Source organism: Rattus rattus, chromosome 15 (genome assembly GCF_011064425.1).
Source record: "Rattus rattus isolate New Zealand chromosome 15, Rrattus_CSIRO_v1, whole genome shotgun sequence".
Classification (NCBI taxonomy): Eukaryota; Metazoa; Chordata; class Mammalia; order Rodentia; family Muridae; genus Rattus; species Rattus rattus.
The window spans coordinates 24,163,531-24,177,913 of NC_046168.1; the positions used below are offsets into that span (position 1 = coordinate 24,163,531).

A 14,383-nucleotide genomic window follows, 5' to 3' on the forward strand; every position below is an offset into this window, starting at 1 on the left:
TGATATGTTTGACAGAGGGAGTGGCACTATTAGAAGGTATGATCCTGGTGAGGTAGGTGTGGTCTTGTTGAAGTAGGTGTGTCACTGTGGGTGTGGGTTTTAAGATCCTCATCCTAGCTTCCTGAAAGCCAGTCTTCCCCTAGTGGTCTTCAGATGAAGATGCAGAGCTCTCAGCTCCTCCTGTACCATGCCTTCCTGGATGCTGCCATGCTCTCACCTTGATGATGATGGACTAAACCTCTGAACCTGTAAGCAAGCCCCAGTTAAATGTTGTCCTTATAAGAGTTGCCTTGGTCATGGTGTCTGTTCACAGCAATAAAAATCTAACTAAGACAACATCCATGGACTTCACTGAAACTTTGGGAAAATTACTTAATCTTTTAGCACTTTGGTTTCCTCAAGTTTGAACTGGAAATGAAACTAAACATACAATAAATGCTAATAATTTTTTTAATGATGCCCATCATAATTATTATAAAAAAAAGAGAATGCCCCGCCCCCTTTATATGAGACCTACATTCTTCAGCATTCATTTTGTTAGGCTGTGTGGATGCCAGGAAAAGAAATTGACTAGCATGCATGCATTTCCTAACTGAATGGGAAAGTTTACTTGGGCATTTCCAAGTTCCTCCAGGCTCTTCCTTTTCCTGGGACAAGAACACTTCTGGTCATACCCTCACTTGCTTCATAAAATTTGCTCTCAGCAGAGTCTGAAATGCACACATAAAGTGGAACCTTAACTAAGGGTATCTGTATATAAAGAGGAAACAGACCTTGAAGGGAATTTAGAGCTGCAATGTCTAAGTAGGTTTCTGTCCCCAGACTTAACAAAATACATGAAGAAGAAATAAAGTAATTACATTTTCTTTTTGTATAAATAATGTATTTTTATTTTATGTTCATTGGTGTTTTACCTATATATATATATATGTGTCTGTGTGAGGGTGTTGGGTCCCTGGAAAGTGGAGTTACAGATAGTTGTGGGCTGCCATTAAGAGTGCTGGGAATTGAACCTGGGTCCTCTGGAAGCTCAACAGTGCTCTTAACTTCTGAGTCACCATTCCAACCCCAGGAATTACATTTTCTATATATTTTATTTTCTGAGCAAAATGCTGTTCCTTAATTAAAGGCAAACTATATTTTATATATCTTTATAGTATTTACTACTGACTGCTGTGGTTTCAACATGCCTCTAGTTTATAACTAGAAACTTGGCCCCCAAAGCAGTAGTGTTAAGAGAAGGACCTTTGGGAAGAGATTGGGTGATTGGGAGCTATTTTGGGATTATTTAACCTACAGATTGGCATACTCAGCAATTATAAATATATATCATAAAGAAACTCTTTGAACAAGAACATTCTATAACCTGCCTGACAGAAATAAAGACATCCGAAGAGACACCGTGTCTCTCAGTCTGACCACCAGCCAACCCCACAGAAGTGGGAATTTCCCCAGGAATCTCAGCCTGTGAGGAGAAGGCTCAAGCCAGAGAGGAAGCTTGTCTCCCAGAAAGATATTTCACAGAGTTTTAACAACTTGTCCCATTACAGTAAGAGTCTGAAGCCCAGATAATGATGGTCAATCAATTGTGCAGTGACTTCACCTTGACCAGGACTGCTTAGATGTGCATATTCTTGGCCTCCTATTTAAATTCCAAAGATGGAATTGAGAGATTCACTAGACCCCTTTGTTCCTCTTTCAAACATGGCCAATTTGAAGAAAATCTCAATCAATCTCTCTCTCTCTCTCTCTCTCTCTCTCTCTCTCTCTCTCTCTCTCTCTCTCTGTGTGTGTGTGTGTGTGTGTGTGTGTGTGTGTCTGTGTCTGTGTCTGTCTGTCTGTCTGTCTCTGTCTCTGCTGTCCACTATTAAGTTGACTCTTTTAATTGGGTTGTTGAAGGTGGGTGGCCAGACTTGGTATGGGCCACAGATTAATATTTTTTAATACTAATTCCTTGTAGCATTTTGTTAACCCAGGTAAAGCTGAAAGTAATTTAAGTCTACACCAATAGGAAAATGCACTTGCCAGGATTAACTTTTAAATATCAATCCGAATAAATAACCAAAGCACAGTATAAGTTAGAGAAATTATAAAAAATATGTTTGCAGAGAAAATAATTTGTACAATAATGAGTAGAGGAAAAATATCATTTAAATTTGGGGCCAGATTGGTCAGTGGGTAAAATCCTCACTCCTCCATTCCTTAATATGTGGGTGTTCATATCCAGAGCACCCACAAAAATGCCAAATGTCATGTGTTGTATGACAGACTTTTCCTGGGGTGACAAAACACACACTTCAACTCACCCCAGAAAAGGAGTCCATGACAGACCAAAAGAAAGTTTGCATCAATGTCCAATTTGGTGAAACATGAGTTTTTATCCGGTTACCAACAGGAGTTTGGATGAAAGGCTACTTACAAGGGGCAGGGATGCCTCCTGCATCACCAGAATGTTCACCCCAACATCGGAGACAACTCCTGTAAATTGCAACCCTGGGGCTATTGGAACTCTCTGCACAGCTTTCAGGGAGCTCTTCAATCTCTGATGAGCTCTGTTTCCTGTCGTTAGGCTGGTCAGTTTCCACCACAACCACTGCTTACTCTTTTTTTATACTGTTGGAAGGGGTCCTCAAGAATCTTCCAAGTTGTTTTTCTTTTGGATATGGAGTGCTTAAAGAATGTGTACATCATCCTTGCTCAGGGGCCCTGCTCCTCCTCTCTGTGTCGGTCCAATTTCAGAATAGGCGCAGCAGGAGTGAGCACTCCTCTAAGTTTTTCTCCCCTGCACATGTGACCTTTTGCAAACTCTCCTTCCCTCTTGGAGAAACTTTATCAGTGTGGGGAAAGTGTTGCAATTCAGATGAACAAGCTATACAACAGCACAGATGGCCACCTGTCCTTGCAGCACTTGCGAGTTGGGAACAGAGGATACCTGGAGTAAGATGGCTAGCCAGAGTAGCATATTGAGACCCTGCCTCAATATTTAAGATGGAGAGTTATCAAGGAAGACACCTGACATTAACCTCTGGCCTCATGCACACATATGTGAAATTGTACTTTGCACGCTCATGCACTTGCACATGTGAACACACACACACACACACACACACACACACCCCATACACTATATATATATGTACATACATATATATATATACACATATATTTAAAAGCAAACAGGTCCAAAATGGGTTTCATATATTATCCTGACAAGCTATATACTAATGTGGTAAAAATATTTTTAAAAGTAATTGAGAATTACATACAATAGGATATAGAATACTAGACCAAGAAATGGAGAGAAGGGCTACTAAAATTTTAGAAAGCACATCACAGTGTTCTTACAAAATGGGAAGCGTATGTATAAATGCTAAGGTTAAATTCATGCAGGTCTAGGGAAATAGTCTGAAATCCCTAGAATGGCATCCATAGAAGGATGCTATTCATTTTATGCTAGGACCTGGGCAGTTCCATTAATAAAACAATAATCTATTTTATCTAGGAAAACTGACAATTGGGAACCACAGGATGGTTTATTTGGGTTACTCTTTGTACTTGTGCTGGTGACTCCTGTGGTTGAATTCAGGAAAAGCTGCAAGAAGCTGAGGAGGAGGGCAACCCTATAGGAAGACCAGCAGTAACTAACCTGGACTCCTGAGATTGCTCTGACACTGAGCCACCAACCAGGCAGCATACATCAGCTGATATGAGTCCCCCAACACATATACAGAAGAGGACTGCTGGGTCTTAACTCAGTGAGAGAAAATGGACCTAGCCCTCAAGAGGCTTGAGACCCCAGGGAGTGGGGAGGTCTGGTGGGGTGGCGGTAGAGGGGTGGAGACATCCTCTTGGAGACAGGAGGGGGTCAGGGGAGGTATGGAATGAGGAAGAGTCAGAGGGCAGACCAGGAAGGGGATAAAAAGATTAAATAATAATAATAATAATAATAATAATAACAACAACAACAACAACAACAACAACAATAATGTTGTGGTTTGCCCTGGAGTTATCTGTATTTTGGTGTTAATTCTACTGCCCCAAGGACAGCTGCCTAGTCACGTACTCAGGAATCAGGTGACTTCACCAGAAACTTCTCCCCATTGAATTTGTAAAATACAGGTGAGGGACAGGTTCAGGATAGAAGGAGGCCTGTCATTGGAGGAGAAGGAAGGATGAGGGGAGAGAAGTTTGAAGGAAGAGGAGGAGTCTGGAACGAAAAAGAAGAGACGAGAGAGAGAGAGAGAGAGAGAGAGAGAGAGAGAGAGAGAGAGAGAGAGAGAGAGAGAAGCCATGGCAGGACAATGGAGGCTGATGTTAAGATTCCGCTCTGTGTATTTACAGGTTGTTATTAATGTTCTCAAGGGATGGATGATACTGGGCTTTGTATGTTTAAGTGGGCAATTATATTTTATCAATTGGGTCAAAAAATAATAATAATAACAATAATGATAATAGTAACAATAACAATAATAATAATAATTAAAAGTCCAGGTAAGGTTTGCATGGGTTAGAATTAACTGGTCAACTGTTAAATTTACAAGTTACTGTCCAAAAGATATTGAAAGCATCTTTTGTACTTTCAAAAGAACTTGAAATCTAATTCTATAAATAAGGCTAACAGTGAGGAACAGGGGCCCATGTGAGCTAACGTGTGTTTTTGTGCCATGAGGACTTAGAAAGCTGGAGATGAGAGAAGGCTGAGGCAGCACATGGCAAAGCTTCATGAGGAGAGGCCTGAACTGTAAAATGAGGAGAATGCATTCTGCTGTACAGTTGGGATTTAAAAGCAAGACATTCAGCACGTGTTGGTGGTTTGAATATGTTTGGCCCAGGGAGTGACAATATTAGGAAAAGTGGCCTTGCTGGAGGAAGTGTGTCACTGTGGAGGTGAGCTTTGAGAATCTCCTTCTAGCTGCCTGGATGCCTTTAGATCAAGATGTAGAACCCTCAGCTCCTTCTCCAGCACCGTGTCTGCCTGCAGGCTGCCATGCTTCCTGGTATGATGATAATGGACTAAACCTCTGAACCTGTAAGCCAGCCCTGTAAGCCAGCCCTAATTAAGTGTTGTCCTCAATAAAATGTCATCCTAAAAACCCTAATAAAGACATTGTGCTTGAAGCTGAAGGGATGGCACAGTCATTAAGAGTACTTGCTGCTCTTACAGAGGACCTGGGTTCAGTCCTCAGCACATATGACAACTCACAACTGCCTGAAACTCTAGTTCTAGGTTATCCAATTCCTGTCCTGGCTTTTTGGGGCACTGCAGGCACTTGATGTATATACACGCATGCAGGAAAACATTCACACACATAAAATAAAATCATTTTGTATATATGTATTTAAAAGTAAGGCTTTACTCATTATGCATTCGTGTTCTGGTCTGAGAAACATAAACTTCCATTAAGTCTCTGTATTGGAGTTAACAGCAACTGAACTTATGAACTGTTTAGCCAGTGAGGAAGCTAAAGGTTTCAGAACTCCATACTTAGCTCCTTGCCTGCCCCAAGCTCTGAGCAAGTAGAACAACAAAATGAGAGCAAGGGTACTAGCTAACCAACCCATCAGAGCTGAGAGGAAGCAAAACATTCAAATGTGCAGAGCGGAAAACAAGGTCTTACTGAACATAAGTGTCTCAGGCTTAGTAGCTGTCAGTGATTTACAGCTGACAGTGACTTGGAAAGACAGAACCAGAACTCAAAGTCTCTGTCTTTCTTGCCTTTTGATTTTGGTTTCTGCCTCTTCTCTGTTGCGGGAACTCTTCTGTTTACAGTTAGAGAAACATAGATAAACCAAGAAGGCAAAATTGGGCTCTCCAATTTAGCTGCTTCTCATAGAAGTTTACACAAGGAGAAAGTGGCAAGAAGGCATGGGGCCAGGTGTTTAGACAGGAACAATAGGAGAAAGGGGAGAGGCAGGAGCACTATACAATATCCAAGCCAGTGTCAGTTTACAAGACATCCAACCTTAGCTTTTCCCCATCCTGAACGTATAGTTACTACTTTTCTTTTCTCTATGGCTTAAACTTGTGTATTTAGATGTCCATTTTGTTGTTATTGTTGTTGTTGTTGCTGCTGCTGCTGCTGTTGTTGTTCCTGCTAAGGAGCACACCTGGCAATGCCCTACACAACCTCTGACACACTCCTCCCACCGCTTATATCAGCAATTTGGAAGCTCAGGGCAGGAGGATACCCTCAGTCCAGGATTCAGAAACAAACCTGGGCAACACAATGAAACTCAGTAAGTAAATAAATGTAGAAAGCTAAGGTTGTAGCTCAGTGATAAAGCACTTGCCTAGCATGCAGGTGACTCTGAGCTTGATCCTTGCAAACTTCGGAGTTTTTCAAATAAGGATTTGCTATGTGATCCAGGCAGACCTGAACTAAGGATCCACTTGCCTCAGCCATACATTGGCTTCTTTTTCTTCTGATATCTGGGGGGTGGGGGTTGAGTGTGTGTGTGTGTGTGTGTGTGTGTGTGTGTGTGTGTGTGTGTGTGTATGTCTGCATATGTATGTATGTGTGTCTGTATGTGTGCATATGTATGTATGTATGTATGTATGTATATATGTATGTATGTATTACAGCTTAGCATGGGATGTGATTTGCTCTGGAAAGTTGGGAAGCAGTTTAGAAGCCCATGGAGATTTTCTCTCTCCTTCAGCAATTGTAGGAACATATCAGGATAGGAAGTGTTGAGACAGAGTCATCCCAGCCACTCAGCTATCACAGATAGGACAGTGGACTGTGTGTGTACAAAAAGTGATCTTATTTTCTGTTAGGTCACCATTTTGATAGTGCTTAGTAGAACAGGATAACACCAAGACCATATAATGGCAATACACTATATGTGCAATAAAGTGAATGAGATTGGTAGATAGATATGTGTTCAAATTACAAATATGCAGAATACATTAAGTGGAAGGGGATATAACCATATATAAAATTATTATCTGTGGGTTTTTAAAAAAAAAAACTTTGTAGAGTATGAAAGGCAGAGACACTCTTTCAGCTCTTCCAGACTAAATTATACAAATAAGACATAAAAATTTGGGGCTGAAGAGGTAGCTCAACAGTTCAGCAGGTGACTAAACAGGACTAGCTGCTCCTGCAGAAGACTCAGGTTTGATTCCCATAATCCAAATGGCAGCTCCCAATCCTCTGTAACTCCGGTTGCAAAGAATCTGACACCCTGTGCTAATCTAAGTGGGCACCACACATGTGTCAGATACACATGCAGGCAAAACAACCAAACACATAAAGGAATTAAACAACAAGATATGCAACTACTACAATATACATCTTAGATTGGCTCCTGAGCCAAAACCAAAGGTAGTTTTATCTTGCTGTACGATCTATTAATGGGGTAAATAGTGAGCTTTGAATCAATACATGGACTTATTCACTTTTATATCACTATCAAATGTTTGTGGTGTTAGAATTAAATGAGAGTCTGAACCAAAGACAGGAGTTAGTAGTGTGTCTAATTTGGAAATATAAAATGGAATGAGCACCCTCTGCTGGTAGCAGAGGTTTTTTTTCTTAAATTGTTTTTAAATTTTTATTTTTCTTGGATATTTTATGTATTTACATCTCAAATGTTATTCCCTTTCCCTGCTCTCTTGTACCTCCTCTATTCCCCCTGCTTTGAGGATGCTCCCACAGCCACCCACCCACTAACTCCCACCTCAACGCCCTGGCATTCTCCTACATTGGGAAAACGAGCCTTTACAGATCCAAGGGCTTTTCCTCCTATTAATGCTGGACAATGCCATCCCACATGCAGCCACCAAACCCAGTCACTATTGCTGATGCCAAGAAGTGCTTGCTGACAAGAGCATGATATGGATGTCTCCGGAGAGGCTCTTCCAAAACCTTACGGATACAGATGAGGATTCTTGCAGCTAACCATCGAACTGATCATGGGGACCCCAATGAAGGAGTTAGAGAAAGGACTGAAGGAAATGAAGGGGGGTTGCAAACCCATAGGAAGAACAAAAATATCAACCAACCAGAATTCCCAGAACTCCGGGGGACTAAACCACCAACCAATGAGTACACACGCAGGGACCTGTGGCTCCAGCCACAGATGTACCAGAGCAGAGTTTCAAGGAATGGTCATTCAGAGCCTGATCCACATGTGGCCCATATATATACAGCCACCAAAACTAGATAATATTGATGAAGCTAGAAAATGCACGCTGAGAGACACATCCAGAGCATGTTCGAAACAGAGGTCAATGCTAGCAGCAAATCACTGAACTGAGAACAGGACCCCCTTGGGGGGAAATAGAGGAAGTATAGAAAGAGTTTAAGGAGTTTGCAACCCCATAAAAACAACAATGCCAACCAACCAGAGCTTCCAGGGACTAAACCACTACCGAAAGTCTATACATGGACTGACCCAGGGCTCCAACTGCATATGTTGCAGAGAATATTCTTGTTGGGGCACGAGGGGAAGGGAAAGCCCTTGATCCTGCCAAGGTTGGACCCCCAGTGCAGAGGAATATGGGGGGCAATAAGGGGGATGTATAGAGGGAATATCTATATTGGGGAGGGGAAGGGGAGGGAATTGGGGCTTATGGACAGGAAACCTGGAAGGGGAATAACCTTTGAAATGTAAGTAAAGAAATATATCTAATAAAAAATTTTTAAAAAGAAGAAAGAAACAGATTCAGCAACAAAATCCATTCAGAGATTTAACATAACCTTGTTGATAATTTAGCTGCTGAGACTTTATACAGTTAGCCAAAGGAAATTAGTAGAATGAGAAGTGCTGTGGAGATTGGATTTCTGACTTTTAAATTACATGGTCACTTTTAAAAGTCCTTAAATATTTTTAAACATTTTTTCCTCCTTTTTTTTTCACAAGAATGTTGTTTGTCAGTAGCTTGGCACTATCTTGCTTTTGCATTTGCTCTGTTGACTCTTTCTGTGCACACATCAGTGTCTGAGGGTAAGATATGATAGTAAGAAGATGTTGATGGAGAAAAAGGAGAGAATATAGAATCTTACCATTGTTTTATGCAACATATATTTACACACATGCCATGAAGGAGGAACGACAAATGGCTTTAGAACTCATGGAATGCAGCCCATGGGTTACCACAGCCACATGGTAAGCTCCAGGACTCTGTGTCCTGAAGACTTTATGCTGTTATGGAGTTCTGCTCTGCTTGCTACCCTATAGACTTCTTAATCTAAGAATTGTATGAAAACTCTAAGGAGGCTTCCAGTCCCTCACTGGGCAGTATGTTTGGCACTCACAATAATAATGCTTGCTCACTTTCAGGCATTGCTGCTGGAGCAGATGAATGATTCAAACAACACCCTAGGAAAGAATTTAGAGAAGCAGATTGTCAGTAATGATTACCACCGTTAGAAAGCATTTGGAAAAATAAGGTCATTCATAAAGCTAGGATGAGATGGTTTTACTACTGGCTCTGATGTAGAAATCTTGGGGAGCATTTTGAAGTTCAGAAAGGCACACTTTTCCTAGGTCCCTTTTGTTGGTCAGAGAACAAGAACAATGGCACCACTGACTGATGTGACTCTCACTGAGAATGGACTGTTGATGGTTGATTTCTCATCCCCTCAACTTGATTTTTGCCTTCAACTTCCTGATATCATTTATTAAGAATTGCTGATGAGTAGATATGCATTTTGAGGATTTAAGGTAGCTATGACTGATTTTTATATAAAAGTTCAGATTTATGTAGTTTAGATTATTTTTATAATCTAAAATAAATAATAAAATAACCACTTCTTTCTTTGTAACTGCAAATTGTTGCCTGCCAGTAAGAGAAACTGACTGAGAAAACTATGGTGTTTGATTGCACTTTGTTAATTTATTACAAGTTTGTTAGTTAGAAACATACAGGGGTTTCAGGAATAATTTGTTTTCTCTACCTGTACTATGTAATGTTATTTTTTGTAAAGATATTGGGGAACATACTGTTTTTTCATAGTTATTCACTAGAAGAAAAATAGAATACAATCACATTGTAATTTTATACTACTTGAAATATTTTTGCTGGGATATATAAGTGATGGAAGAAGGAATAAAGTATGAAGGTTGGAGTATCCACCCACTATGTGTATGTGTAAGGCTTGTGTGTGTGCTGGGTTGGAGCGTTGTTCCATGCATCCACTAACAATGTGCATGTATATATGTGTGTAAAGTTTGTGTGAATGGGGGCTAGAACATTGTTCCTTCCACCAATCACTTACGTTTATGTATGTATATATGTAAAGCTTGTCTGGGTGTGTATTGGAGTTTGATGCATCCAGTAATTGTGTGTATTTATGTATGTATGTGTGAAATTCTTGGAGCCTGCTTGCTGGAGATTTGCTTTAACTATTCTATGTGTGAATGTATATGTCTGTCAGTAGTTCTGTATGTATGTATGTATGTATGTATGTATGTATGTATGTGTATATATTTGTGTGTATGAAGTTTTTGGACTCTGTCTTTTGTTTCATCCACTCAGTGTGTGTGTGTGTGTGTGTGTGTGTGTGTGTGTGTGTGTGTGTGTCTGTCTGTCTGTCTGTCTGTCTACGTGTGAATTTTCTCTCTTCCTTTTTCTCAATGGCCCCAAGGAGTTAAAAGAGTTCATAGTTTTTCCATTGGCTATAAGGAGTGTCAGCTCCAGTAAATTAAACTTTGCTCTCTCAGAAAAAAGTCTGTTGAACAGCTTCTCTAATTGTTGGCTGACTTTGGCAGCATCCCCTGTAGGTGTTTGGATCTACCTCTGTCAGCCGCTCTAAGCACTGACCCCCAGTGGCTGCCTGCCAGTTTACCCACCACATGGATGCCAAAGCTGGTCACCTGCAATTTAATAGAGGTGTTTGTCTTATATTTTAGCATAATGAGTTCTGGGGATTGACACCAGGAACTTTTATGTGCTGGGCAAACATTGATGTGTTTATAAAAAGATAAAGGGAGAGGGGATATGTTCTATGGAAGTGTAGCAGGTATGGGGGAAAAGGGTGCCTCCTTGGGCCCATGCTGAGCATCCCTTCCTCCTGAGGGAGCAGCCATATGGCAGTATAACATAAAATACAGTTTATTCAGGCCATGGGGAGGGGAGTTAAGAGGATAATAGAGACAGAGAAAGGGGAGGGGAGAGGGAGAGGGAGAAGAAAGGAGGAGAGAGAGGGGAGAAAAGTAGAGAAGTAGAGGCTGGCCATCAGCACATGGAGAGAGAGGGGGAAAAGGGAATGGGGAGAAAGTGGGAGCAGGAAGGCAAGAGCAAGAGAGGAATAAGAGAGCAAGAGCGCAAGAGACAGGGGAGTGGGCAAGCAGGCCTTTTTATAGTGCCAGGTAACTGTGGGTTGGAGCTTAGACAAGAATAATAATGAACATTCTACAACAGAGCAACGAACACCCCTGACGTGATATGTTTATAATTTATATGTTACATTTATGTTATAGTTCAAATATGGAGTGCCTCTCTCAAGACCATTCCACTAAAGACCTACTCTCCAGATTGGCACTTCTAGGAAACAGAAGAACCTCTAAGAAGTGTGGTCACTAGGTCACTAGGGAAATAACCCTGGGAGATTATGGCAGCCTAGAAGCTAGACAAAACTAGAATTCAGTTTTTCTAAACTCAAAGCAGAAATTCTGCTATAGGTAGAATGACAAACAATAATTATTAATGCCTTATAGTAGTTTCCAGCAAATTTTTCTTTTAATATACACATAATTCACAATAAAACATCTCAATATCTAAAATATATCATTTAACCATTTAAAAAATTATTTTTATTTATGTATGTGTGCATGTGAATGTGTATACAGGTACCTGCAGAGACCAAAAGAGGTAAGCAGATTATTTAGAGCTGCAATTATAGGCAGCTGTGAACTGTTCAACAGGAGTTCTGGGAAAAAAAAACTCTGGTCCTCTGCAAGAGGAGCAAGAACTCTTAAACCAGTTAATGTTCATAGGACCTTTAATTTTTATAAGCTTTATTCTGATCCAATTGCCCCTTGTAGTTATAAAGATTAATTAGTGTATTTTATAATTATAAAGGTTTTCATCTATCCAATTTTTAATACCCAAATCAACATAATAATTTAGGAGCCCCAGCATCCCCATTCTCTCAAAACCAAGTTTCAATTTATTGGTACTTATCAATCCAAGGGCCATAAAAAATGAGATAGGGGTGAGGTTTTGGGTTTTGAGAATTATCATTTGGAGTACTATCTGTTAGAGACCTGTGGGTGAGAAGGCTGGGCACAGATATGAAGAGACAAAAAAAAAAAATGCCCAGCAAGATGCTTGACAATAAACATCTACAGAAATTTAAATTGAAGCAGCTAGGTTTAGCACTTCGTGAAAATTGGGAACTTACTTGCACCTAAAATGATATGTTTTTGTTGTGGTAAATATTTAAAAAAAAAAAAAAAAAAAGGTAGCCTTTTATCCCCTGCTGGTGGAGCACCGTTGGGTCACATGGCCCTGAAGGGTATCTTTATGACAAGAGCCAGTTCCAGCACGTGTTACCGTTCCATGCTGGCCCCAAGTACTCTCTGACTCAGGCAGTTCAGTAGCCGTTCCAGCCTAGTACCTTGCCATACTGGTCCCTAGAGTTAGTTCTGGCACCGGAGGGCCACATGGAGCTAATCATGATTTATCTCTGGGTAGTCTCTCTCCCGGTGGCTCTCTACTAGCCGCAAACTCTCTGGTTCCAGGGTTTCTCTGGAATCCTGTGAGATCATGAATTAAGAAGCTGTAAATGTATCAATCAGATTTATGTGTTAAATTCTCAATCCACAATATATCCACACAATAAACTCATAACCATTTGATAAAGATATAAACCGCCCACCGAGATAAGATATATTTACCTATTGAAATCCATCCCTTAAGAAATATACATTACTACCTAGGGCCATTCAAGATCACCCGGATCTGGGTCATCCTTCTCCATCTCCATCTTGCTTCTATCCCTTTCCCTTCTCTCTCACTTTACAAAGACTTTGTCCCGACCTTACTTTTTTACTGTCCAATCATGGCCTTGACCTAACTTGTACCAGCCCTCACCTGCATATAGACATCAATCTATAGGATTTTGTATATCCTATATTTATGAAAGAAAGAGTTTATGGGCTTGCCGTTTTAGAGGGTTAGCCCATAACCATTAAGGTGGGGAGCATGGCATCAGGCAGGAAGTCATGGTACTAGGGGAGTAATCAAGAGCTTACATGTTGAGACAACAGCCACAAAGTAGAAAGCTCAAAGACAACCTCCAGTGACATAGCTGCTCCACCAAGGCCACACCTCCTAATCCTTCCCAAAGAGTTCCATCACATGTAGACCAGGCCTTCAAATATAAGAAGCTATGGAGGTCATTCTATTTTAAACTATACCCCGTTTTCTGTGGATTAACTGTAAAATATGCTTTACACTATCTCCAGATTTCCACAGTAAAAGATTAAGTTCATTAAGTTCCAGTTACCATTAACATTTTCTTAATAATAAACCTTTAGTGTCTTTATTATCATCCTTGACTAGCTTCCTTGTTGTAGCAGAATTTTAGCAGACCCCATGTGTCTTGCATGAATATGAAATGATGGCACCTAAGCTTTGAAGTAGCCTTTTGTCAGTGAATGTTATCTGAGATTTTATGGGGTTATTCTTTAGAAGGATTCTCAGAGTCGTAACATAACTTAGTGTCAACATGCCTGACAAACCAGGAAGTCTTTTATGGCTGAGAATTTCTAAGGTGATGGACTTTCAAGTCAACCCATAGATCCAATAAAAAGATTTGGTAAGGGGGAAATTAGTTACTAAAGGTGTCTTTTTGTATAACAATTAAAAGAGCTCTGAGTAACAAGGAAAAGAGTTTCTAGGAGCTGCTAGGAGTTAAGCAAGGTGGTGTAAACCTTAAATTCCAGCACTCTGGGAACCAAGGCAGGTAGATTAAGGCCTGCCTGGTCTACAAGATAAGTTCCAGGACAGCCAGGGCTGCACAGAGAAACTCTCAAACAAACAAACAAACAAACAAACAAGCAAACAACTTCTAGGAAGTTGCCAGTGTTTAGTCCCTGAGAGACTGGTTCCCTGCTGCTGAGAAGCCATCCTGCAATGGCTCTCTTTTCTTTGATCAATCATCCCATATAACCAAGAACACCAATACCTTGTAAGTGTTTTCTAGGATTGCTTTCTTCATACTACTTGAGCTCAACTTCTCTTCCAAGGCCTGCTTCTTATAAAAATCTAAGACTCCCCTATGAGAGAACTGGATAAAGAGAATGGAATATGCCAGCCTGTATTTCCCTCCATTATTTCCAGAATGCTTTGAACCTGGAAGCATTTTTGTCCTTGAAGAATTTGTTCAGCCAGAAGGAATGAATAAGTTGCTTTGAAAACCTTTCTACT

General features: G+C 40.5%; 1 non-coding gene across 1 annotated transcript; it reads right to left on the reverse strand.

Annotated features, from left to right (window-relative positions):
- Positions 1-2,656: 2,656 nt before the first annotated feature.
- On the reverse strand, positions 2,657-2,761 carry LOC116885086. The gene has a single exon (XR_004385958.1). It is a non-coding gene; the product is annotated as a U6 spliceosomal RNA (small nuclear RNA).
- Positions 2,762-14,383: the final 11,622 nt, after the last annotated feature.